Source organism: Anser anser (assembly GCF_964211835.1).
Source record: "Anser anser genome assembly, chromosome: 4".
NCBI lineage: Eukaryota > Metazoa > Chordata > Aves > Anseriformes > Anatidae > Anser > Anser anser.
The window spans coordinates 14,165,312-14,193,044 of record NC_139724.1 but is presented as its reverse complement, the minus strand read 5'-3'; the positions used below and the strand labels follow the sequence as shown (position 1 = coordinate 14,193,044).

The following is a 27,733-nucleotide window of genomic DNA, read 5'->3' as shown; positions in this document are numbered from 1 at the left end:
CTCAGTGTTAGCTCACGAGTCATTTCTGACGAGAGAAAATGAGAATCTACTGCACGTTCAGCCACAGAAGTGGTACAAACAAACAGCTCTCCAGCACCCTCAGCTTCATCGCAGCAAACTTCAGCTATCAAAGCAGTGCCGGGATACCTCTGTCCAACACTCATTACTCACAACTATTCAAGCCATTAAAAGACCGTGACCATTTATATGGATGTCTCTCCCAAAGTCTCTGCCTCTTGTTCAATAATCCCTGTAAAAACTAGTCTGCCTCTGCATCTGTCTTGTGTCTTGGGGTGGGATCAGCTTGGGGTGGGCACGGTAAGTACCCTTGGCCCACATTGCACAGAAATCCCATCCTAGAACAGCCCTTGCCAGTGCTGTAGGATAAGGAGCCCAGTGTCTGCTGTACAAGAAAACGTGAACAGTTTAACAGTGCCTTTATTTCATCGCCTCAGAATAGCATAAACAGTCAATAGGTACGTATTTCAGGGTAAAGTTAGTAAAACCTCCAGGCAAGCTATAGCCAACAAGGGAACAACACAGCTGAATTGAATTGAGGGGATAAATGGAGGTGTTTAAGGCCAGGTTGGATGAGGCCTTGGGCAACCTGATCTAGTGGGTGGCATCCCTGTCCACGTCAGGGGGGTTGGAACTAGATGATCTTTAAGGTCCCTTCCAACCCAAGCCATTCTATGATTCCATGAATATAATCAAATATAACCTATTTCTTCTCCACCATTTGGGGATAAAGAGGACAGGAACTGTGTGGAAGAGAAGACACCATCCCTATAACTGCCCACCTCAAAGATACCTGTAAGCTGCATGTGTGTCTGCAGAGGACAGAATAGATCTGCAATCTCTTCCGAGCAGCAGCAAGTCCCTGGGGAGCTATTCCCTTCGCACTGTAAAGGGGGAACCATTCTTTCATGCCTAAATGTTTTTGTAGTATTGTTTTTCAATAGTATCACCAGGGCTGTATTATTATCATTCCTGCATTCTTCCTTTCCTCTCCTGGAATATTCCTCTGGGCAAACTGTGGCTTACTATGGACTTTTTCAGAAGACAGTCAGAGGCAAAGCAGATGAAAATCTGGTTAGCTTAACAGGCAGTAACGTGTAGCTGTGAAAAACAAGCCTTAATGGAGGCAATAGTTAAACCTGCACTCTACAGGCCTGAGCAAGGAGAGCCATGGCTCCACTCATTCCTAACCAATCTGCACCTGGGATGCAGCTGGATCCAGCTCCAATGCTCCAGCTGAGGAACAGGGACCAGAAACTGGAGTTTGCTGCCCATCCGTTGTGAGCCTGTGCCATGGATAATCAGAGATGCATCCAAAATTGGCTTCAACCTACCCACTTGAGTAGAATGAAGGCAGGTAAAAGCAGTTTGCAAAGCCTCCAGCTTTCTTTGTACATGGCTTCTTGGTGTAAATGGATATGATGTGCACACATTGAGCCTCTCTGAAAGGACAGTACGGACAGGGAAACCAGCAGCATGGACTTCTGCTTCAGTAGATGAAGCCCATACTGCTAGTTTAAAGATAACAGACATAAATATACACTGCAATCCAACACTTGTACTGTAATGCAAATATAAGAGCAGAAGACTCCCATTTAGCTACTGGTCTGGCACTGACAAGTTAAGTCACCTTGAAAAAGCCACGGTGCCTTCCTACCCCTCTGTTCAAACTGTACAGCAAGGACAGAAGAGGCTGTCTGCTATAATGGGTCCTTGATCTTGATTGGGATTTCTGATACCTCAGTAATCCTAATAATAAACATTTCAGAGACAGAATTACCTAGAGTTATCCTCAGGCACTTCTTGCATTGAATATGTATATATTCTAATTTAGGCACCTGCATATTAGCTGTAGGCGAAGGCATCACCTCGTTGTGCTTTTATTATCCCAAAGTCCAATGAAACCACACATCCTAAAAGCTACCTCACAGAATGAAAGCAACTGAACTGGTGGAATGCCTTTAGCTAGAAATCTGCATGGTAGTAACTGGTCTCTCCTCCAGTCCATTCAAAAACGCTTTTATCTACATATTAGAGGCCATATTCCATACACAGTTTGAGGCAAAACATCCATAGTAGGCATTTGGAACCGCCAGGGGCATTGATAAGTGAAATAATTGGAATGTTACCACCAGAGACCCAGAAAAGTCACCTTCCAACTACAATGGGTTGCTTCTGACAAAAGCCAACTGAGGCGCATAATGTCGTTGTTCATTAAGTTCCCATTAATGATAAAAATTCTGATTTCAATATTTAATACACCTCAGAGATCACAGTGCATAATTTAATGCGCAAGCAGATAATTTGCTGATCAAGGTACATCACTCCCATTAAGGCAAATGGTTGCACACTTTGCTGATTAACTGTATCCTACACACACAAATACACGCATACTCTGCTGTTCTCTTCTATCAATGAGGCATTGTCCCCTCTGGAGCTAGTTCTCGTGGCACACAGCTAAAACCTGCACATACCAGCTCTTCCACTTGACATATAAATGCAGTATCATCCCTACTTACACTTTCTATCCTTGGTGTCTTCCGAGTACGCAGGATTAGGACACCCTTGGCAATAACAAAGTATGCCCTGTGATGAGGCTTCTGTGCCATGCGACTTCCAGCATCACCTCTCTTTTGGCTGTGTACATGTCTGCAATCAGATCCATTCCTTGTCTGACATCTCAGGTACACAGAACAGCTCTCTGAGCCTCAACTGTCTTTTGGGGATGACCACAACGTAGCATAAAGGGCACCGGGATGAACAACATACAAATGGCTTTTTGGCTGGTATGCTTGGAGGCTTTGTGGAAATGGACAGGGACAGCGCTTGGAAGTTTGACTAGAACAGAATTACAGGCTAAACCCACATACAAAGAGGGGGAAAACTTCTTTTCCTTCAGCAATTCAAGCGTCTCACTTTGCTCCAGTGAGCAGCAAGACTCGGATGCCAAACCTCACAACAATTCGGAAAACAGAAGGGTCATCTTTCACCTTCCTCCTCTGGTAATTCACGGGCCTTTTTTCAGGCGGGTTTAAATCCTCTCAGACAAAGCTGAGAGCTCAGTCAGTGGGCTACTGCTCCCTGTCACAGAACAAAACTAAGGGGGAAGGAAGCAGGCTGGGGCAGCTGCTTTGTGGGTGATAACCCAGCCACATTTCAGTAGATGTCACTACGACTATTTGGGCTATAACCCTTACAGCAGCTGCTGATCAGGGCTATAAACATGCAAACCCATTTCACGTACAGCGTACAAACTGGACGGGGTATCAGCAAACTTTCTGAAAACCCAAATAAAAGACTAGTATATTCCTGGAGATAGTATCACTCCCTCAAAACAAATCGAACACAAGAAGAGGACCAGACACCATGGTGTTTACTTGAAATTATTCTGCAACATTTTACCTGAACAATTCCATTAACATGCAGCAAAACCCCTGTGAAGCGCTTTGAAAATGTACCCCCAAGTCTGAACCTCTCAACATTTCTCAAGACCTCTATATGCCAGAGATCCCAGAAGGTACCAGCAACCTGAAGATATCTTCATATTCCCTGTCTGTCTCCGAGCCCAGACAAATTAATAGGAATACACCGCATCAACCCATCGTATGGGAGGAAACAGAGCTGGCTATTAATGATCTCAAACTGTAAACAGCCCCCAAGCTAGAGAAGCTCCCAGGGGAATGCCATTCCAAGTTTAAACAAAAGTCAACATCTTAATGGTTTTACTACTGTTTTTTTTCCCCCTATCCTGCTGATTCCCCCAGACTCACTCTGCAGCAGCAATATTCCTGAACAGCCACTGTCTGCAAAGCAGCTCTCATCTCCTGGGTCTGCCTTAAGTAGTGCCCCTTGCTCTGACCGATGGATGCCACAGCCAACTCCTAACTGAAGGCAGTCAGCTTTCTTGGATCCACACCAGCTGAGAGCTTGGCCCTGTTAGGGCCTTAGCTGAAGTCTAAAGGCTTGCACCCAACGTGCCCTAAGCTGGAATGCCCAAATTCCTATAACCAACCAAGCACAGTTTAGCTGCTCCACGTAGCAGTGGGGGAGAGAGACAAATTGTCTCTTCTCCTTCTCTGTCAATGTATTTGGGAAACTCTTCTCTCCTGAGGATGTCTGTAACCGAATGTTCTTCACACATGATTTCATGTCACTATTAATAGTGACATGCCTTGTCCTTTCATTAACATAATGGTTAAATTTAGTCCCTCTTTGAAGCCACAAAAGGTAATCTGTGGTCAGGGCAGAGTCCCTGGCCACCTGGTAAAAAGAAAAATAAAAAGAGGAAAACAAAAATCCAATTCCAAAACCAAAGGCCAGGTTTTCAAAACCCATCCTAGGTATATCCTTTGGTTGCCAGCTTATTTAGCTGTCAGACCGGGGGGTGAGATCTACTGTACTTTCTTTGTCTCCTGTGCTGAATTAAAATTACTGACAGCACTGGGGAACAGGGTCTGGTGCTCAGGCTTTGCTACACCCAGTATTTAATTTGTAGTCTTTATTTTTCTAAAGACTACAGTCAGTACTCTTAAACCAGGGGATCTCCCCATACACCTCAAAGATAGTTTTTATCTATAGGTCAAACTTCCCAGGTGCAGTTGCAGCACAAGGAGACGTGCCTGGGCCAGCACATACCTTGCTACCTAGGACAGAATAGACACAGCAGCATGAAGCTACACACAAAGGCAATGCTTGGTGAGGGTTGCTGGAGGATTACAGAACACACACAGGTTTCTATCCTGCAAGAACAGAAAGACTAGAAAGTCCATGGCATCCTACCTCTTATCTGAAGTGGCTGAATTAACTCTTACTTGAACACAACCCTTGTAACTGCAGAACCAACAATCTTTACCTGCTTTGGGAATGGTGAAGGACTTGCAAAGCCCAACTAAGCTTGATAGCAACACATCTCCTGCCAGAGCTCTTCCTAGTTGTCTGTAAGGTACCACAAGGAAGATTTTCCCCAGCACACCTCATGAACTGATGGAAGCACCTGCATTAAAACTTCACCTCACTCTGCCATACGCAGATTTAGAGTTACCCCAGCCAGATAAATCCCAAGACCAAATTCCAGGTAGCAAATTCCTTCCATGGCAAGAAGAATTTTTTTAGGGCAACTGACATCTCAGTTAAGCACTGAAGTCAAGCACGTTGAATTGGAGACTAAGAAAGCTCTGATTTTGCACAGTTTTGTCATCACATGCAACTAAAAACCATCTCTCATTCATTGCTCATAACTCTACATCTCTTCTGCCACAGTTAGGAAAGGCAATTACCCCTCTATAGGCATCAAGATCTTAAAACCAATGACTAGAGACAACCAAACATTTAGGTACTCACTTCCCAGTCAGCCAAGAGCTAACTCTAATTCCTACATGAGAACCAGAGCACTGAAACCCAGCCATGCAGCAATACAGCCACCCATCATTACACACCATCCCTCCCTCCAGCTGTGCCAGCGTTAAGTTCAATGTTTTGCAGGTGTCTACATGACAGCAGGCTTCAAACTAAGCTACTCTCCAAACCTCTTCAGGTCAGAGATTTTAGGCTTTAAAACCTTAAGCACAAAAAGTGCACTTCGCAACAGCTCCTGTGGGTGTTATAAGGAGCAACAAAAGCTTTTAAGCACTCTTAAGAGAGAAGAAGATGACAATGAAATTGAGGGGAAATGGAGAAAAAGATAATCATGCTGCAAGTTGCTGCTCTCATCTCCCAACTACTTCCAAGGCTGCAAGAGCCCAGGCAGCCAGGAACAGCTGCCACCCTATTAAACTCAACAATTTACAGGTGCTTGGAGGGAGCACTTGCACGCAATTAGCTGAGCAAATTCACTTACTTAAAGATGCAGGGCCCAGCTCTTGCTGCTGCAGCTTGCCTGTGCTCTGTTGGCATAGTGCCTGTAGTACCTCTGCTATAGGTACTATAGTACATCTGCTGTCTTGGAGGTATAGTGAATGCAAAAAAATGCATCATCACTGACTTAGGGTTGTGTTAGAAACCTTCTAAAGATGCATCATGACATGGACCTGCCAGATCTGGCAGCAGCAAGTGCTGTGCAGGCCTATGCCATATAATAAGCGTGTATGCAGGGAGCCCTTGCCAGAAATGCTGCAGCCTAGACAAAAAATGGCAGGGTGGTCAACACAGTTAGTGCGGGCAGGCAAGCAGCCTGCTCCTACCTTCACCATCATCCTCATGAGTCTCTCTGGCTAGCCATCCTTGCTCCATGGATGCTGCTGTCTCCCCTTGCTTCTGTTATCTTCCAAAAATTATACTCAGCAGCAATATACGTTGTCTAGCAAAGCTACATATACAATGAAACTTCATATTACAATTTTTTTTTTCCCCACTAGCATGAGACGGGTAATTTGGTGATAGTGGCCTTTTGCAATCAGTGGACATACCTGCATGTGCTCATGGTGAAATGCTGTCCTGGCGATTTAGAAATCTGACAAAGGAAAGCCAGGATTGCTGTATTCAGAAGGGAACAAATAACTACAAGCACTCTGTGATATGGTGTCGCTTACTGTGCTGTTTTTTTCTCTTCCAGTTAATCTCATTATTGCAAATTAGGGAGTTTCTCCTGCAGTTTAAAGGTGTACTCTCACACATACAAAGGAAATAAACAAAGTATTTTGCTTCAGATCTCAGCTGCAGTCAATTTATTCTTTGAGCCTCTTGACTTAATCTGTAAGACTTTGGTCTCTTTTCTTGTATCAAAGTCCCACACAAATTGAAATAGCCCCTGCTCACATCCACTCAAATTCAGTAACACTGCTGCTCTGATTTAGCAATGGCCTGAAAATACTTCTGTATTCTCTTTGGTTTTACCTATTCCTTTATTCCTATTCTCCCGTTAAACAGCAGAAAAATTCAAAGTACCTTTTAATTGAGGGTAATCCAAAATGAAAGCTGGTTAGAAATATGTAATCAAAGAGCTGAATAGGATATCTTTACTTACACCAAACAGCCCCATGATAGCATCTAGGAGAGGATGATAGCTTCCCTCCATAAAAGCCAGGGTCATATGCGCAGTGTTAGAATGCAAAACCACTGAGTGCAATGCAAAAAAAAGAAGGTGACGTAGCGTAATCTTCAGCTACTACAAATTGGCTTCCTACCGTTTGGAGCACGCTCTGTGATGATGTTCCCAGTGCTCAGACGTGTCCTTTTCCTCTGACAATACCACGTACTGAGCAAGAGCACTGCCTGAGAATAGCACGGGAGGAATAATCTTGGTAAGTCCAAGATTTAGGTTTAGATTTGTCCAACTAAAGTTGTATTTATTGATAATTAGACTAAATATCTCAGAGACTTTGGGTGATGCTACAACTTTAAGACAGCCAGAAAGCACTTAAAATAGACTTTAAATTGCATGTTTGAAGCTTTTCAGCATTCAAGGGACTCGCTGTGATGCTGTTTTGAAGCTTTTGTTAGCACCTCAGAGAAGCCTGGTTATTGGACTCTGTAGGCTATGATAGCCTCAAGGTGCAGTATATAGCAAGAGCAAATCAGCCTCTGAAAGTTATCACAGACAAGGGTGGGTAAGGACAGCAGAGTCCCCCACCTACCCATCAGGGGCTGAAATTAGGAGCATGATCTCACCAGGTTTCTGCTGAACTCAGAGAATGCAGATGGCTCCAAAGCATGAACCTGGCCATGTGGAATATCCGAATATCCCTCTAGGGATGCCTATCTCCTTCCACAAACAACAAAGATGACAATGGGTCAAGATCTAACGCAGGTGTCTTCATGAGATACCTGAAGATACTGGGTGGATCCAGACTAGATTCCTAGAAATAGTTAAATTTAGCAATAATGTTGCCCAGCTGCAGAGCTGTAGAATATCAGGCAAGCAATAAAGAGTGAGGGATTTTTGCCCTTCCTATGAAGACTTCTGTAAGCAATTTTGGATTGCATTAGTCATGGCAAGCAGATAGTCACACAAGTGCAAGAAAACTTTCATGTATTCCAACTCTATTTATTACGAGATCCACAAATCAGATGGCTCTTTCTCACATTGGAGCTCTTAACTGAGTGGTAATCCCCCAATTTCACCTATTTTCATTGTAGCTGCTGCTTGTTGCCATAATCCCTGCAAATAAACTTGCTTTATGACATACTGATTCATCCCTAGACTCAGCCTTAGGCCTCCTAAGGTATTAACAGAAAGATAAGATCCTCTGACAGATGTGAATGTAGGCTCAGTCACCCAATAAACAACCTTTTACCAGCTGGGCATAATCCATTTATCAGATTATGCCTGGTGCATTGTGTTCTCAGGTCTGCAGGTGCTTTTCTTAGAGCAATTAGAAGCAGCATTAGAGGAAAGAAAAAAACCCTTACTGAGGAATTTTACCACTAGAAGAAGGATTTCTCAGCTGTAAACCAGCTAGGCTGTTACAAAACTTGGTCAGCTTAAAGCAGAGCAGCAGCTCACACCATCTAAAATCACGTCCTTCTGAATTCAAATGGGCACTGCAGTTCATCCCAGAGCACTCCTAATTGATGAGATGACTTATCTGCAAAGAAAAGAGAGCCAGGAGAGGGTGCTCAACAATAACTAGAATAAATCCTGCGTTCGCTGAACCCACGAATATTCCATGCCCTGGTAACGGTGATGTTTACAAACAGCCACTTACTGGGACTGTCAAAACCAGCATGAGGGCTTCTGAATTTGCATTTCAAAAATTGTACAGGGATTTTAATCCAGCTCAAAACGTCTTTGAATATAGGGGAGGCCACAAGATAAGATTAAAAAAAAAAAAAAAAAAAGTGGGAGCCTGCCTGCTATAGTTTAGGCACAAACAACTAAAATTCCACCCAAATCCCCATGCCCACACGTCCTACCAGTAAAGAGTGGAAAGGTCTCCAGCCAGCCCACAGAAAGCATGGGGATCTTGAGTTATTAAATTAGTTGCATTTATGCTTAACTCTTTCAGACAAAATATTATGCCCTAACACCCAAAAGTACTGAACTGCTGAAGGATTTGGGTCAAACAAAGCTTTTCATCACATTTTTTCTGATTTTGAATAAATTGTTTTACTTGAATGTTAACTTTAACAAATCTAAGGGCATTAAAATTTGATAAATAGGGCAGTGTTTCTTAGGCACAGGAACAGTCTTTTTGCCTGAAATTTTTAAAACAGAGAAAAAAAATAATATTTCATTTCAGATTGAAAAATCTGACAATAAATAATTACCACTGTTATAGTTATTGTCTTTAGAAATTATTCTTTTGCAGGGAAGACAAAGCCTCGGTTGTCCACACAGCTCTTGTAGGAGAGCAGAGCAGAAAGCAGGACTCCAAAGACAGGCTGTGTTCTTGTAGTGTTGATATAATGTTGAGATCCAGCAGGATGGGAGTTAGGGGCTACGAGTTTATCAATGACTCATCCTTTATCCTGCTAACTGCAAAGGTTATTATGCAGTCCGTACTGTTTGTCACGCAAATAACTACATGAGATTACATTTTCCATAGTGGAATGAGGAGAAAAAAAAGGACATGTGAATTTATCAATTAAATTTGAAGCAGGACTTTTTCATGGATTTTGCTGTCACAGCTGCCTAAATTGGAAAACAGCGAAAATTCAGGCTCTCTGGACTGAGTAAATGACTATAATTTGTATTTAAATGGCATAGGAATCAAAAGTTGACTCTATTTGCTTATTCTATAGCCCTGTTTTTCCTCATTGTTTCTTTCTGAGCCTCCTACTGCTTAAAAAATTGAAAAATCAAGCTGAGTTGAATGACCAATGCCTTCACCATGATTGAATCTTTCTTTCCCTCAGTCTGTGCACATGATTGGGGGCACCAGAAAGAGCGTTTTCCTTAGCTAACAAATGCCTACTTTCACTTCATTTTATCTGCCTTTGCTTGGGATCACTCAGCACACAAAAAGGATGCTACCGGGAATGACCTCATGTTGATAACCTCCTAATAACTCAGATATTAAAAGCAATTCTGCTTGACACGTGCTGGAGGAGTTTCAGAAGCGATACTTGCAAAATACCCTTTCATCTGCCACAAAAACAGCAAGGCACCTCTTGAACCTAGACAGCAAAGACCCTGCGCAAGGTTAAAGATCCTCATTCACTTTTTTTGTCTGTGCAGGGGAAAGCACTGATCCACACAAACATTATTTCCAAGGCCAGCTTTGTGTCGCTGTAATTTCATTGCCTCCTGTGGTGTTCCCCATGTTTTATTCCCATGTGTGGAACAGGGGTCTGCCTGCTGTGTATTTTGACGTCACATGGCATGGTACTTAATGTCACGGTTTGTTAATTTCTCATGGAAATAACTGACCATTGGATAAATCTGTTTTCTCTCTGATTGCAATTGCTATTACCTTTAGGATATCCTAAAATCTTAGCAAATAGAGTTGGAAGTGACCTCAGGAGAACATCTGGTCAATTAACCTACCCACAGCAGCAGTGAGGACACTCCAGTAGGGCAGGGAAGATGTTTAATCCAGATCATTCTTAACAAGAGCTCCTAGCAGACAGTTTTTAAGGCCTCCAAGCCTACTCCTCAGTTCTGTGAACTACCTTACACCACCTTGGAACAAAATTGAGATGTAAATATTATGCCATGTATGATATTGCCTTCTCAGCATATTCCAAATACATATTACAAAGTTGTAGTTATATAATATTGGTGCATTGTACAAGCAGCGTGCGCCTACACAGAACCTCGTCTAAAGACTTCTGAAGACAGATATTGCAGAAGCTGGAGTCTTTAATCAGGCTACTTTACATAGCCTAAATACAGGCCTCAGAAGTGAGATAAGCTCCTGCTACAAGTATTAACCAATATGTAATAACCAGTATATCCCAATTAAACAATACAAAGTACAAACCCCAAATTCTGCAGTTTCTCCATCTCTTTATCACTTAAGGACTCTCAGATGATGTTATTGCTCAGCTCTTTAGGAAATCTGGCTATTTAAGCCTCTATATACTAACTATACTATACTAACTATACTAACCATGCTGAAATATGTCCCTATAAAGACACTGGTGGTGGAGGGAAAGGCAGAGGAGACTCAGGGGTGACCACTCATTTCTTTCTCTTATGAGCATTTGGAAACCCTTTGATTCAATGTGCCATCAACGCTTGAGGAAAGTTGGAAGAGGTGGAGGAAATATTAACGGTGGTGATTTTTTACAGCAAATGCACTTGGTTGCCCAAGTTTTACTAGGAAAGCTGTTGTTATGGTGTGAGAAGGTCCATGAGCTAAAGCTGTACAAGGTCAGGAAAGTGAAAACAGAGTATGTTTTTTGAAGTCAGCAGCCCAGAGTCTGAAGATAAAAAATACTGACATGGAAGGGTATGGAAAAAAGAAACACAAAAAGCATAGTGGGAAGGAGACAAAAAATATGCTAGATATTAAGAAACTAATAAACAGCACATTCTGGCTTTTTTTTTTTTTTTTTTTTTTACTAACCATCAGATTTAACCAGATAACACTTAGCTTCGTATTTTCCACCTGGCCTAATATTGCATTAATCATAGATGAATATTGTCCATCTGTTCTCAAAATCTTTGATGAACATCTTAAATTCTCAGTCCAACAGGAAACCAACCTACCTGTTTGCTCATGTTAACAGCCATGTTTCTTGGACAAAGAGCATTTAATTAGGTGCTCCTGCAGTCACCGATTCATCACCCTAGTATTCAGCGCAGCCCTACTGAAAAATCTTCAACATTTTCAGTCCTTCAGAAGTGGCCTCATTGGGAAGAGGACTCCTAACATCCCAGGAGCTATTAAACACATCAACAAGCTTGGCATTGAATCATTTTTATGTGACTACTAGAACACTAGTCTGAATTAGGTCTGCATTTACATAAATCTTCTTCTAATAGTCTTCTCCACCTTTTTCTGCTAAAAAAGAGAGGGAGGGAGGGAGGGAGGAAGGAGAAGTTGAAAAAGAGTAGAAGTGGAAGTGACACTCAATGGAATAATTTTGCCTTCCTGCAAACCAGTGTATAACCCCTCATGACAAGCTATGGGTATATACAAACAGCCGTAATAAAAAAGCCCTACTCCAAACACAGAAAAGAAGCCAACATTCAGGTTGTAATGGCAGCATTCAATCACAAAATATTTCAGCTGTAATTTGTGACACTTCACTCATTACTCAAAAGTGTTCTTCTCTTCCTATCTTTTCATAATCTTGCTGCTCGGGTTATTTTCTGCTTTGGTCACACCGTGGTCAGGCCCTCCAAAGATGTCTCAAAGATCAGATTGAAAGTGGCATTTCTCCTTTCTTTACATATGCTAAAATACTTCCCAATTTTGTGTTTGCTCTTGCTTTTTTTTCCAAGGCTGGATTTTCAGAAAGACGTGGTCTCCAGCGGTTCCACTTGGGAACAATCAAATCCCAGCCACCAACCTCCGTGCTCAGGTAGCTGAAAGCAGATGAGCTGGGCACTGAGCCATTTCCATGTCTGGCCCAACACCAACCGCAGGGCTACTCACGGCGATACGATTCATAACAATGAATGTTTCTGAAGTGCTTCTCATTAAATTATCGGCACGAGCTGATGGTAATTCCTCCGTGACGTGGAACAAGCTTTCGTAATGCTGGGAGCCTGCGTGCTAAAACAGAGGAATGCACAGACTTGGACAGACAAATTTCCATGGCAAACTCCTGCAGAAAGGCAAATGGGAAAGCCAGAGGTAGCTCAGGAGAAGCACAGGACGGGAGGCTGAGCTCTCTGAATTTGTGCCTGAAATTCTGTCCCTCTTCTGCAGGCTTTTCAAGTTATGTAGGAAGACAAAAGAGCTCCTGCAATTCTTACGGGCTTACAAATCCCCCTCAAAGTTACTGGGTTTGGCAGTCCCACTGAAATGAGACGAGGGAGATGCAATTTGCCACAGACCCGTGGAAATGCCAAGGGGAATGCCTGTACCCCGAAACACGATATTGCCTTATGCACTAAATAAAGCCGTGTTTCTTGTTAGAGACATAAATGCTCAATCTCCAACACACAGCATCTTGAAAGGGACGTGTAATGATATATATAGACGTGAAAAACACTGACTTCCTTGACTGCAAGGAGCTTTATAGGTAGCAAGTAGAGTGCTATTATACACTGCTTGTCGTGCCAGGATATCAGAGTTGGAAGTATCACTACCTGCCTCCTCCAGCCTAACACATTTGCCCTTAATCTGGTTCCCCTATGAGGAGCCCTACTATCCTGTCCACATGTAATCAGACCTGTGCAGCTGCCTACATGTTCTTTTTAATTGGATTGAAGTTAATCACAGTAGGATTAATTTGAAGAGATCAAGGAGACAGAGTGACTTTTGGTGGAAAGCAGATGGTTTCTTCTGGGTAGAATAAAGTGCTGAAAGCAATATGAGGTGTTTAACTTTTCAAGTTTACTGAGATTAAAAGCTCAGGGATTCTGTAACTTAGCTATAGCATATTTAATCATATTTATGCCATGTCAATGAAAGAACCCTTTGGAAATTATCTGTGTGGTTTTCAAATAAGAAGTGGCTTACTGACTGATACCAGCATCTGACTACCATCAAGCACTGTGAAGAGAGGTACAAAAACATACGTCCAAAGCTGTCGTAATTATCCCCAAGCAAACAAAAATTAAGCACTGTTGTTTTCATAAAAAACAAGAGCCTCCCGCATCTCCAAATGGCATAATACGTGGCATTGTTAAAAATTAACCATAATAAATGGACCGATGGTTCAGTACTAATTTGGGATATTTCAGCTGTTTCTATTTTTGCCCTCCAAATGAAGCTATTGGAAAGGAGTTTGATCTCAAAGTACAGAGTAAGTACATAGCCACTTTAAATTAGTCTGCTAACATTCAACCACCTAAAATCTCAGGCACGTTTCAAAATCTTGACTTAAAAGGTTACAATGAACTTGAAGAACTATTTCATTAATCAGCTGCTGTTCTTTTTCCATCTTAAACATGCAGGTAAAATACGCTTACCTATTCCCATCAGCTCAAATGCACAAAGCCATCCTGACTTCTCTATGAAGTCAAACTTTCCTGAAGAGCCATATTTTTTGTGTGATGCACACATGTTAGCTGGGAAGGAAAGAAGCATGTTGCTATGATAAGGATGCTAAGTGGGTAAAGTTGAGCCAGGAACAGAAATAGCAAGTTTGCGGAGAAAGGGGAATGGGAGCCTGGGGAAAAAACATGCAGAGTAGCATTGGTGTGTGTCCCTCAAACTCCAAGAAGAATGTTTTCCAAAATGACAAAAAGGTGTAAGAACCGCAGGTCATCAAGCATGAATAAAAGCACCAAGAGCTCAGTCACACTGTATAGGCACTGACTTCCTGCCGCTGTTGTGAAAAAAAGCAATTTCCATCTGAGACAGGGTCAAAAAAAGAAGGAAAATCTCCATCAACCATTCTAAAAACAAAACACAATAAGGTGTCTTATCTAGGCTGGCACAGTTTCTTTTCACAACACGTCATCAGGGTTACAAGTGGGAGATAGACATGTACAGAACTGGGACCAGCTAAGGCAGCACTATGAAAAGGTCTACACACAGCTGATGGGTTTTATTTTGTAATTTTTTCTTAGCACAACTTCTCCCAAATCTGATCGACAGATTTAGCTCTGCCTGGAGTTTTCTTCTGCTGAGTTCAGGGTCCAAAATGTCCAGTATAAATTTTATAGCACTGCATTTCTATTTAGTTTCTAAGAACACTGAACAGCAATGATTACTCAGCTATATTCTCCCTTTGAGAAGAGGATCTTGACTTACTTGAGAAGTCTGCTCACTTTAATTACATCTAATTACCTTGTGTAGGGATATTAGATAACATACATCAGTAATATCAGCAGGGTCAGAATACCATTACAGTGAAATGCAGTCCTTCATCCAAAACTCCTCATCAGAGCTCCCCTATGATTTGAGACACTTTCCTACAAAAGCATTCGCTCATCTGCCACTTACTCTAAGCATGACAACCTTCATTACCATAATATATAAAAGCCTCACAGACAGCCACAACTTTATCTTCACAAAAAAAAATGGCGTCATGTCAATATTCCCTTTTTAGATGTAGGGAAATAAGGCATGGAGAGAGGAAAAGCCAAAGTACGTACTCACCTCTTTCCGTGCCTGCAAAAACCGAGCAGGTGGAAGAAAAATAAACTCTAGAAAATTAAAAAAAAAAAGGTGAAAAGAGGGTCACAGTAGAGAAGTGACAGCATTAAGAGTACAAGGTTATTTCTGTATGCCCACAGGCTTGCAGTGCAAACCCTACTTACAATACAACTTTATGCAGAGAAGGCTGTAAGAAGAATGAAATCCATTAAGATGTATTTTAATCTGCTTTAAACACAACATAACTATTCATTTGCTATAAGCGTGTCTCATTTAAACCTCAGGGTCTCGTTCTCCTCCCATTATATGCATTTATTTAACATTTCATAACCTGCTGGTGCTGGAAGGCAATTTGGGTCAGGACCTCATAGTGATTATCACTTAGTGCAAAAGAGCTTATTACCTTACACCCACACTCCAGAGCAGTCACTAGAGACGTGCCAGAGTTTGAATCAGCCAAAAGTAAAGATTAGCTATGGGTATTAATAGATATGTGATCACACTTTTCAGTAAGACTTAGGTAACTACAGACTTGTTCGATTGTGAAGTTTTCCTTTTCATCATGTAATTAAAGGTGATCAAAATGAAGTTGAAGGTAATGACGATATTATATATATTACGCATTTGACAAACTAAGATATATACTGCTAAGAGCCAAGTATATTTACTCTACAATTGTTATAAATCTTGTAGAGAAATGTTTGATTATATTATTAACAGTAAACTACAAATATGAAAAAGTAGGTCATTATCTTGTAACTAAAATGCAATTACACTGCAAGTATGGTATTCACATTAGTTTGAAATATGAGTGCAGACATATATGTTCACTTTCAACATGACAGCTTTCAGCCAAACAATACATGGCATGTATATATACAACCCAAACAACCTTCTGGCATTTCTTTGGCATAGAGAACACTGCAGCTGTAGAAAGAACAAGGTTTTTTACTAAAATTAAGTGCACGGCAATAATTACATCTTTGTTGCAAACACAAAGTGTCCTTTCATCATTATAAAAAATCCACAACCTTTTCAACTGTCTTCTGAGTGTCTTGATCACCACAACCTTGGGGTCCTCTACACCAATGCAACATGGGCAGGAATACCAGCACTTCTACTCGTAACACACAACTTGTTTGACTTCGAGGTTTTAGGATCAACATCTAAAAAAGATCTGCTTCCAGTTGACCCTGTACACAAACTGGTAATTCAACAATGAGCAAAAACTCTATGTCCTCCATCTCCTCTTCTCTTGGAAGACTACAAGTTTTTTGGGACAAAGACTTTAAGTATATATTTATACAACTTCCCTTGAATAGCTCAAAAGCTAGGGTCTGCATAAATGCTGGTAATTTTCTGGCACAGTACTTTTCTGTATTTAGGGTTTCTGTACAAAAAAAAAAAGTAAAAGCAAAATAATATCTTACCAAATGCACCACTCCTTGTAAGTTTTAATTGAAATAAACTGCCCCATTTATCACGTTCTTAACACAGACTTGTGTTATTTTTAATGACAAAAGCAGACAGACCTTCTTAGCAGATCTGCTTCTAGTCAAGCTACAAAAGCTCTCAGAGGATGAAAGAGTTAATTAGAAAAGAAGGATCAGAGTAAAACAACAAGTAGAGGATGAATGACTGATTAAGGGAGAAAAACGAGAGATCAATTTTTATAAAGGGAATTGTATTCAAATGCCAACTTCACCCAGGAGTCTGCATAATTCATTTAATACTTCTAGCCCATACAAGCCAGCTGATAGCTGTACCTGGTTAAGGACATTAATCACACACTAAAAAAGTCAGTTATTGTGCTGAAAAAGTGGCTGCTTAGATAATGGAAGTAAGAGGTACTGAACAGGAAGAACCCTAACTATGGCACCAGACATATGGTGGATGGAGAATCTCACTTTCATCCTATAACAGAAAAAGCAGTATCATTTTAGAGATCATGATTTTACTATGAAAAATTGAAATGAGTATAATATAGCCTGCAGGTAAACATTTTATCTAATTTTACTTTTGGAAAATAAAGATTAAACTAATTAGAAAGGAACAACTTTTCCAAGTTGATTTTACTGAGAAAAATTCAAAGGGGGTTCAAAACTGAAGTGTCTGTGCAACATGAAAATTAGGCATTAGTTGCTGTTGAAAAAAAATTTTTTTTAAATGAAACTTTCCATTTTGATTGCTCAAAAACCAGAAAAAATCTTCACATTGAACAAGAAAAAAAATCCCACTGAGTTCAGTGTGCACTATATCACACCTTTTGAAGCACTACTTCTACATTAAGGCTAACAGATAAGAAAAGATCCTTATATTGTATCTGTCATATGGCCAACTTCTCAAAATTCATAGCGTGTTCATTTTATTTATCAAATATGTAAGGTAGAAAGGCCAGTAGAAAGGCCAAAAATTAGCACAGGTATGTCTTACTTGCATTACACATGGCTCCAGCACGGATGGTCTGAGTCAGCAGCGTCAGAATCAGCATTGCCCTGCTGATAAGGACTCGGAGCTCTCATGACTGGAGACTGACTGCTTTTCCCACAAAAGCAAAAAATCTTCTTTTGGAGTTGGCCTCCTTAGCAAGACCAAGCACAGCCAACCTTTGTATTCCCTTCCAGCCCATTTCCCACCTGTCTCCAGTGCTCTCATGATGGGGATCTTCCAGCGTGCCGTGCCCTCTTCTCCCCGTTGCATTCAGCCTGGCAATACTCAGAAGCAGGTGTGCTTCAGAGAGCTTCCTACCTCTTTGCTCACCCACCTATACCATTTGTCCTAGCTCCCGTCCCTCGTATGGCAAAGAGCAGGGTCTGTGTACACGAGTAAATACACCAGGATGGTGTGAGAGCATTCAGTAATCAGTTATGCACGCTGCAACCAGCCACTTCCCCTTGATTGCTCCTTTTGTGTTAAGAGATTGCCCTTCACACACCTTCTTCAGCGGAGAAATTCTGCAGTTAATCAGTGTGCTAATGAAACAGTTATTCTGCTAACACCATTTTCTAGAAACTGGCAAAGAAAAACAGCCAGTTGTGCAAAGAAGCCCTCCTCTTCAGCTAGGGCTCCCATTCAGCTCGAGTGCCACAAAGCAGCACTTTAGCAGTGCTTAAGCTTTACTACTTCAACTGTTGATTTCCTTCTCTTCAGGATTATGGACCGATTAGAGGTGCTATAGGAACTCACCAAGAACAACTTCAGTCAGACCTGTGGCAATGACTATAATAAAGTCATGTCTGAAGAGCCAGAGCCCCAGCTGAGGACTGAGCCCGCTGTGTCACGGGCTGAGCAAGGGTCCCCACTTCTGGCAGACACTTCATGGGGACTCAACTGGGCAAAGCAGTGGTGAGAACAGAGCAGCTCTTTTGGCTCTATGGATGTAGGGTATCCACCTCTCGGTTGCCTGATGGGCATCTATCTTCATAGCTTGACAAACTACAATTTTTACTTACGTTCGATAAGCAAGGCTGAGAAAAGCAGAAGTCAAGGCATGTCCTGTTCTGCCACCTCTCTCAGGAAGGCAATAATTGCCACCAAAATGGCAATTATTATGGCAATGTAGGAAGGCAACGATCACAGCTGCACAAACCCCAGCAACTTAGGTTTTTAAGACAAGGGGATTAAAGGATAATAGGGATGGAATAATGGTGAATGAAGAGGCCAAGTAACCACAGAGAAAATAAATAATAGGTGGAGGACAGTAGAAGGACTGGCAAAGAGTTTACACCAAAGTGAATGATCACTGATTCGCTGATCACCTTGCGTTTTTTGTTTGTTTTTTGGAGGGGGCAAGGATCTTTATCTATCTATCTATCTATCTATCTATTTATTTATTTATTTTAAATAAGGGCTTTTTAGTTGAGAAGGATGAGATTCTGACATGCATGGTGTCAGCCTCATACAGCACACTCATGGGACTGAGGAAATCGTGCTTCCCTGCCTGGCTCCTCTGAAAAGGTCTTGAGAAGCATTTGGTAATCAAGGGACTCCATGTTCTACCCAAGTCCTTTGGCAAAATAAATCAGAATTGGTACTCAGTATTATTTCAGAGGTGAAATTTTAAGCTGCTTTCGAGCAGTATTAAGTAAATAGTTAAGGACAAAGCGGTTTTTAATAAAAAGCGGTAGCGAGATACGGATTAGTCTTGCACTGCAGCAAGCCTCAAAGAATTGTCTATAATATCTCCCAATACTCAGGATGTAGCTTTTTATTTGCAATGATCCTGTCACCTCCTGTCAGCATCCCCTCTGCCTTTCTTCATCCTCTTAATTAGTGACTGCGTGCTCTGCCTTTGTTCTCTCCTTTCTGCTTCAAGCTAGAGAAATTAAATTGGAGGGATCCTGGAGAAGGCTTTGTACCTGCACATGAAGGTGTCATAAATAGCTTGTTAATGAGTTGAAAAGTGACTAGTCAGTAGCTACAACAGGTAACCTTTCAGCATGCTGCATCATCTGTTAAAAGCTTAATCAGTTTAATGGGGGCTAGTTTAGTACCAGTATGGAAACAGTCCCAGTGAAACTAAGACCAGCACTGCTGCTCCTCTGCACCTCTGCAACCGAGGGACTTCTCCCCAGATGTCAGCACCAGGGGCAGAGCCAAGAATTTGGAGGGAATTGACTGAACTGCCAAAGCCTGAGGCAGACGTGAGGCTTAAATCCATTAAGCATGCTTAGCAGAAAACACTGTAATTAAACCATTCCAGTCCATACATCTCAGGTATAAATAACTATCATCTTTGGAGAATACCTCTGTATCTGCTAAATCCAATAAAAATTAATTCCTCACTTTTGTGCAGCTATGCTGTCATTACAATCTCATTTGTAATCCCTGTTTTCCTGCAGCAGGTTCAACGTAACAGCAGTGCTCTGGAAAGTTATCAAATATTTTACCATTGCCCTGTTCCTGCCAAGAAACCAAAAAACTTTGAAACTTGAGCAATGGCAAGAGACCTTGATGTGCTGTTCACACCCACTGCTGCATCAGCCAGCGCTGATTTTCAAAACTGGAGATTAAGACAAGCAAAACTTAACACAATTAAGCAAAATGACTTTTTGAAGATACCTTCCCATGCTGCAGTTCCTTGGACCTGTTCGTATCTCATACCTAAGAGGAACATATGTATCAACATCAGCTTTAGTTTTTATAGATATTGCGCAGTAATGGGGACTGAAAGACGTGCTACTATTAGGATCCACATCCCAGCCTGGGATGCAGCAAGACTGCAGCTGAAACAGTATCGTAATTCTGAGCTCTTCTGGTGGAAAATTAAACAAGGCTAATTATTAAATATTAATAAAAAAATCTGGCATTGACCTATGAGTTTGATAAGATAGTAGGGTACTCATGTCTAAATCTAACTTTATGTAGAAGCAAGAGAAATACTCTATCAGAAATACGCCTGCTGAGAGCTCTGTGTATCATTAGCAGACGTGACGCTGTGAACAAAATAAGATGTTGCTATCATTAGTGACAAGAAATCGGGGTGCTTCTCTTCTCAGCTGGGACAAGTGAAGGTTTTTGTTTTTGTTTTTTAAAAAAGAAGACTGCAGATTTCACAGTACCAGCAAGCATGTCACAAATCTTTACTCTGAACCAGACCAGTTGCTCTGAATCTGTCTAAGTATCTGTGACAAAACATTTTAATTTTTCCTTTTGAAACAGTTACCTGCTTGGAAATATCCTTGAAATTTTCTTCTTTTTAAATATTTCAGAAGTCTTATTCAAAACACAATAGTTCAGTATGGGCTTTGGCAAAATATGTTTTTCAATGAGATATGAGATAGAAAACATCTAAATATTTATTTCCTTTATTTTTTACCTTTCCTTTTCTCTTTCCCTTTCCCTTTCCTTGCCTTTGCCCTTTTCTTACTGTCTAAAATTCTAGAACTGGCAGGTCACCCTCCAAATCCCCAATTTGTTTTTTTTTCTTAGGCATAGATCTCAACTGGATAATTTATCAACGTAATTGTGCAGCCACAGATCAGGGATCCCACTCTCACAGCTAATAGCACAGTGGAGTTTCTGAATGTGTAATGTTTGAGCTCCAGCAGAGAAAACAATTTGAAAGTCTTCATCTGTAAGCCTGATCCAAAATGTCTAATGGTGAATGGATGAATGGCAGGAGATTTCAGTGCTGAAATGGGCACTAGATCAGGTTCTGAACAGGCAGCAGCCCCAAGAGGGGAAAAAAAAAAAAAAAGAGTACAGTTTTGGGAGAAGGAAGTTTTATTGTTTTGTTTTGTTTTGTTTTGTTTTGGAGCGGGGACAGCTGTCTCTTTGTTTTTGTGTTTGGTGGGGATCGTTTTTAGAAAATATTTCAGTTTCAGGCTTTAAAGACTGTATGAAAATAAAAACCAGCAAGGACAAAAATAGTTAGAGCATGAAAATATCGTGATGGTTTCCTTTCAATTTGATTTAATTTTATGAGCTTGGATTCCCATGTAGTGGTCCCTGATACTTGCACACACAAGACAACGTGTTTATGAGGCATGATCTGGCATTCTCTTTTCCACTCAGCGAGGTGCTCAGCCTTGTGTTCCTGCCTGAACTGCCTCTCACCAGCCTCAACCTTCAGTTCTGTAACTTAAGTGCATCACATTTATGCTCCAGTGTATTTCAGAAACCTTGATGACCACCTATAAATTTGAAAACATGACTCAACTGTAATTTCTTTCTTTTGTAAGAAGATAAATATGTATGGCATTAATGCTTCTCAGCTCTGTGGCAGCAGAGCTGTCACCTTTTGATCTGAGGCAGGCTTTAATGATGAAAATCGGCAGTGTTTTCTGACTTAGTACTCACACAGAGGCATTATTGAGACATGGCTCCGAGTAGTTTTTGATTAGTGCATCTCTCCACGCAAGGCTCTGATTGAGTAGCAATTTCCAGGCTGCAGCCCTTTGGGCCACGGGGGCATCCTTCACCTGTCATTGTGAACTCAGTGACAGCTAATTCCTTGACTTCACTGGTCTGAGACCTTTCCAAACTCTCTTTCACAAAAGGGATACCTCCAATCATGTATTTAGAAGTAAAACAAACTAAAACCAATGGAGACCCTAACTTTGACAAGTAAACCACACGTACAAGTGTACACACTGGTACCCATATTTTGAGTGAAAATAGCAGCAGGGAACGTATTTGTAGCTTAATACTTACAAATACTGAAAACCTGTGTTTCTCCCACTGAACAAAGTACCAAGTTTAGGTACAGAAATACCATTTTTAAAGCATGCAACACAGGGACAAAATTATTGCTAGGGGTCAATCTTACCGATTTTAAGAACTACAGTGCAGTTCAGTCCAGCCTCTATTTCTGTCATTTCACTGTCTCATGATACACAAGCTTACACAGACTCTAGTAGAACAAATTATTGGCTTATCTGTTTTACAAAGGCAAAGTCCCTATGGATTTCACTGGAAAGATGACATCTATTTTAAAGAATGGTACTGCTGGTCCTTTGTACCGAGGAAGTCATTAGAAGTTGGAATCTCTGATAAACACACATGGGCTGATGCTTTCCTGATAAAGGGCTGTGGTAACATAGCAGACAAGACCGAGTTCTTTTATTCTTCCTGGATTTTCTTATTGCATTTTTAATGCATTTACTAAGGTCAAATGTATACTACCCAAAACCCTTTACAAGCTCTTTAGCAGCTATTCAGTAGTCTGTAAGCTTGTATTCTTCTCTTGCTTTGGTATATCAGTGCTTTACTGTGTTTACTGAACACATTTCAAAGCACAAAAATCTATGATTCCACAACAATCATTTGTTTTGCTTTTCTGTAAATATCAGCAGCTTTATACTTTCCCACTACTGAATCTCAAAAAACAAAGCAACAAAAACCCTAGCCCAAACTGAGTATTTATTTCTTTTGCTTGAAAAGAGAGACCATGCTTATTGTTTGTTTTATTTTTTACATTAAAATAGATAGCTTGAAAATAAATGCTTTTTGGCTTTGGCTTTTTAAAATTCTGACTTGAAAATGTGGCCACAAACCCTTCCTGCACAAAGCAATTCAGCCTCACTTAAAATTTCTTCTTTAAAAGCAGTTGTCAGTACATTTAGAGAGATTGCATAAGTTAAAACCTGCTGAAAACAATATTAGGAGAATAAAGGCAAATTTCTCACTTTTGTGTCCTCCCAGCTTGAATGTATTAGAGCTTGGAGGTACACTAGCTGTCACATGAGCCTGTGTGTGCTGTGATGTGCTGTGCAGATTCCTCCACTAATGAGGAGCAAGGCATACACTCCCATGTCCTGCTGCATTTTACTCAGCCTGTCTGTTTGCAAGGATCTCTTCTCATCACTTCTCAGTGGGAATTTCTTTCTCTTGCAGAAGAAGATGGAGACAGCTTGGTGAGTGTTTGTCTGTACATGGCTTCAGAAGAATATGTTTCAAAGCTGGATGTTGTACAGAATAAAAGTAATCTGCTTTGCCTCTCTGTCTCAGTTACCCTCTAAATAATAGGTGCTATAACACAGGGAGGCACAAGGATAATCGTGTGCAAAAAATTTAAGGATGCTCCAGTGTTTGCAGCCTGGAAAAAGAAGTTAAGTACCGCAGATAAAATAATCAACCCCTAAGCACATCATACTTGAAGAAATGTCATGCATGCCCATCAGCATGGACAAATTATACAAAAAATTCTCCCAGGACCGAGTAGTAACTGGACCTTGGTATCTTCAGGAAAAGACTTAGAACCTAAATCCCAGTCTTGTGCTCTCAGCATTGCATTTCAAGTTTTCTTTAATATCTCCTTTCAGTAGATGACTGTAAATGTGACAGATTTGTTGGTTTTTGTTTGTTTGTCCATTTGTTTGTTTAATGAGAAAGAAGCCAGGAGCTACAGAAGGAATCCCCTCACAGGCATTTACATTGAACCTAGGCTGCAGGCATGTAACAAATCATCTCTCCACAAAAGATTATAAACACAGGCCTTTGAGATCTGGCAGAGAAAAGCCTGTTATTGAAGGTGAGCCCTGTCATCAGTCCTCATCAAGGGAACAGCAAAGTTCAGCTTTGCATTCCCAACCAAGAAGCCATGTGCTGGCACTGCCCTACCTGCCCATCACCGTCCCCAGATGTTTGTCACTTGGGAAGAGGGAGGAACAGGTCCGAGAAGATCAGCCTTCTCCCCTGCTCTGACTTGGACGAGGGAGAAGCAGCCTGTGTGTCCAGGCTCATGAAGCAGCCTGCATCAAGCTCCATGCTGTTTCATTGCTGGTTCTCCAAGCAAAAAGCAGGTTCAAGCTAGCTCTGGTACCTTATGGTTGGACCATGGCCCCAGCACCCTCGTTTTGTTTGAGATAACTCAACACCGAGTTTCCACAGCCTCTTGGGTGCGTCCAGATGGATGTGGAGGCCACCAGAGAATTTCAGCTCTGTGTTTTGTCAGCTATTCTCCTCTGAGCTACTGAAGATGGCGGCTTTTCTCAAAGCTTCCTACACTGCTAAGCAGCTCTCTGACTATGTTTCTCCTCAGAGCTCGCTTCCACAGTAGTGCAACTATGATATTTGCCATACACGGGGCACATGCAAGTTTAAGCTATCACTGCCCTGACTGCCTGTAACACACCACAGCCCATGTACGTGGATGGCTCGTGCAAGCACTCCCAATTCATTTTGGTGCAAAGCAACACAGATTCCTTTCAATCCTTCCCAGCACTGAAGAGGATCAGATATCTTGCACAGACTGATAAGACATTACAGCCGTCAGGACAGGCATCCTTCCTGGGAGGGTGAAAAAAGAAAAACAAGCAAGCAGTGGTACAATACCTCCAGCAACTCCTGGCAGGCCCACAGGAGCACTTTGGCGGTGGCCTAAATCAAGGGGGGCACATGGCTGTGAAGCAGGCTAACTCAGAGATTATCTAAGTTCTTCTTCACTCTTATTGATCTCACACCATGTAAAAAATCAAATAAAACACCTGTGTTTTCTGTTCAACATCTGGAGAAACTGAGACATAGTCACGAGGAGCTGACTGACCTCCAGGCTCTCAGCAGCAGAGCCCAGCATATAAATCAGGTCACAACTCCTAGTCCGTGTTTTTATTAACCAGACCAGACTATAAAGAAGCCAGAAATCCAATTACATCGCATGGGGAAGAGGGAATGAATCCATAATCCACTTGGTGGAGACCAGACACTGCTGCCAATGAGTAATGGGCAACTCCCTCAGTCTGAAAGGACCTCCACTTGGTGCAGCACTGCATGAGGCGATGAGAATTTGATAGCTTTGCAAAGCGTCTTGGGGCATTTGTTGCTTCCAACTTCAGCGTTCACCTTTTCAGGTTTTAATAAGATCAATAAACAAGTGATTAATTCTGGCCTCCCTGCTAGATAGGAGGCATTTTTCCTGCCTCCTCTCCTCACCCCCCTTTTGAGCAATCTGTATTTTACTTCCTTTTCCTGCCTTTCTGTTTCTGCTGCATCCCACTGTGAGTAATAAGTGTTTTGTGATCTCTTGTATTTTTCTTCTTAACTTTCCCTTCAAAGACCCAAGAACCATAGGAAGAAAACACTCCTTCAGAAAAGACCAATTTCATGTTATGAACTGTAGTACAAGGTTTGAAGAAAGTCCTTCATGAAGTGAAGAAATCAGTACCCACCCTGCAAACATTAGGTCACAGGCATCTCTGCGAGACAGTCCTCCAACAGGCCTGCCCTGAGGCAGGAGTTCAGGCTAGCCACTTCTCCATAATGCTGACAGGGAGAAGAAAAAGCTCTCCTGCAGAACTTAGCAAGGATAAAAGAAAGGGTTGAAATGAAATGAAATGAAATGAAATGAAATGAAATGAAATTAAAAGCTACAGATACTAATAACGCTCCCTTCCTGCACAGGTACTTGAAGCTCAGGAGACCTCAGATGCAGAAGTGTTGTCATTTTTCTAGTAGTTTGCTTTTGCTTCTGTGTGGATTTTTCAGGTTTTTGGTTTTTTGTTTTTTTTTTTTTTTGAATGCTTGTAAACTTCCAGTGGTTACAACGTACTGCCTCAAGAGTTTCCATGGCTGAGCTACATGAAAGGTAAAGAAACTTCCTAGAATTGTTTTAAGCCTGTGTGACAGCTTTTTCCACTGAATTCTAGTACTTGACGTCCTGGAAGAAACACTGAGCTACCATTTCTCTTACATGAACTCATTTCACAGTCCTCCAGCCATTGCTCTTCCAGCTTGAAAAGTCCTAAGCTGCTCGATCGCTCCCTGGGCTGAAGCTGTTCCGTATTTTGATTGCCCTTGATGCGTCCTTTGGATCTTTTCCAGCTTTACGGCAACGTTTTTAAAATGTAAGGCTGCCAGAAATACACAGTGCTCAAGATGTGAGAGTCATGAATTTATACAGCGCTATAATAATGACTTCTACCCTGTTGTCTGTTCTTTCATAGTAATTCCTAACATTACACCTGCTACTGATCATTAAACCAATGTTGTGGCAGAACTGTCTATTTTAACCCCAACATCTTCCCCTTGAAAGGCTAACAGGTAGCTGGTGACCCATTGCTGAGTGTGCAGCTAAGATTGATTTTTCCCCAATGTGCAGCACTTGATTTTTTTTTTCTACACTGAATTTCATTTGATATTTTATCATCTAACCACCCAGAATACGAAGGTTAATGACAATGGCTCCCTGTTCACAGATGAGAAACAGAAGAATGAAGGCTTGTTCAGGGTTTTTAAGAGCGGAGACAGGTCTGTAGCATCCTTGCTTTTCCCCCATGTGAAAAAAACATGTTCCTTCCAAAGCTGCTTGGATATTTGTCTGTGTCTGGAGTGTGTGAGGGGATCCACACAAAAGAAGGTATTTCTCTTTGCTTTCAAAAGTGGAAGCATGTATACAGAAGGGAAGAAAAACACAACAACAAAAAAAATGAACAAGGGGATAGAATATTAGATCCTAGCCCTAAGAGATTTTAAGAAAGCAAGAACAGCCAAACAGGTCCTTAAAGTGCCACAAGTTGTCTGCAAGGAGGTGGTGGTGGTGGGGAGCGGGTTATGTCCTTTATGTCAAGACATTCAAAAGCATCTGTCAAAGTTAAATTTAGCCAAGCTAAATCTAAACCACCAACTAAAATCTTGATCTTGACATCTGGAGACCAGCTGATGTGTAAGGGCCACACAAGGCACGGGAAGGAGGTTTACCTGGGATGGGGAGACCAGTGCAGATCCCTGAAGATTTGGGCCTGATGTTCTGCCCCTACAAGAGCGAGTGCGTGGCAAGGACATCAGCTTTTAATACTGAAATTAATCTTGCTGCCCGGCCAGCTTCACGTCCAAAATTCCTTTTAGCTACAGAACCACCAAAGATGTGACGGCATTAGGGGATGTAATCGGCAGCACTGCAGCCAGGGCTCAGGTTTGGGAAGCATATGGGCAATATCCTGCAAATCATTTCCATATATCGCTGTTATTTCTGAGCAGATCTTGTAACTGCAGCTTCTGTCGTCTGCTTTTCTCTCCTACCTTCTCAAAACTTCCCATCTGTTTGTCTCTCAAATTAAGTGGGCATTTTAGCACAATGGGCAAGCTCTTCCAATCCATTATCTTTAAGGGAATTTTAATAACTTGGACTTGCTGGCCTGCATGTTAACTCTCAGTTTCCTGTGGCTTGTTGCAGGCCT

General features: G+C 41.5%; 1 protein-coding gene across 10 annotated transcripts in view; it reads right to left on the bottom strand.

Annotated features, from left to right (window-relative positions):
• LOC310899493 (uncharacterized protein) overlaps positions 1 to 24,699 on the bottom strand; it is a 407,594-nt gene extending 382,895 nt beyond the window's left edge. For 2 of the 10 annotated variants that reach the window (XM_083835889.1, XM_083835891.1), the window contains exons 1-2: positions 17,881 to 24,699; positions 15,120 to 15,166 (exon numbers count right to left, since the gene is read on the bottom strand). The gene's annotated coding sequence lies outside the window, so the exon portion shown is untranslated. The other 8 variants (XM_083835888.1, XM_083835890.1, XM_083835892.1 and 5 more) reach the window with 7 other exon arrangements.
• Between the last annotated feature and the right edge of the window lie 3,034 nt (positions 24,700 to 27,733).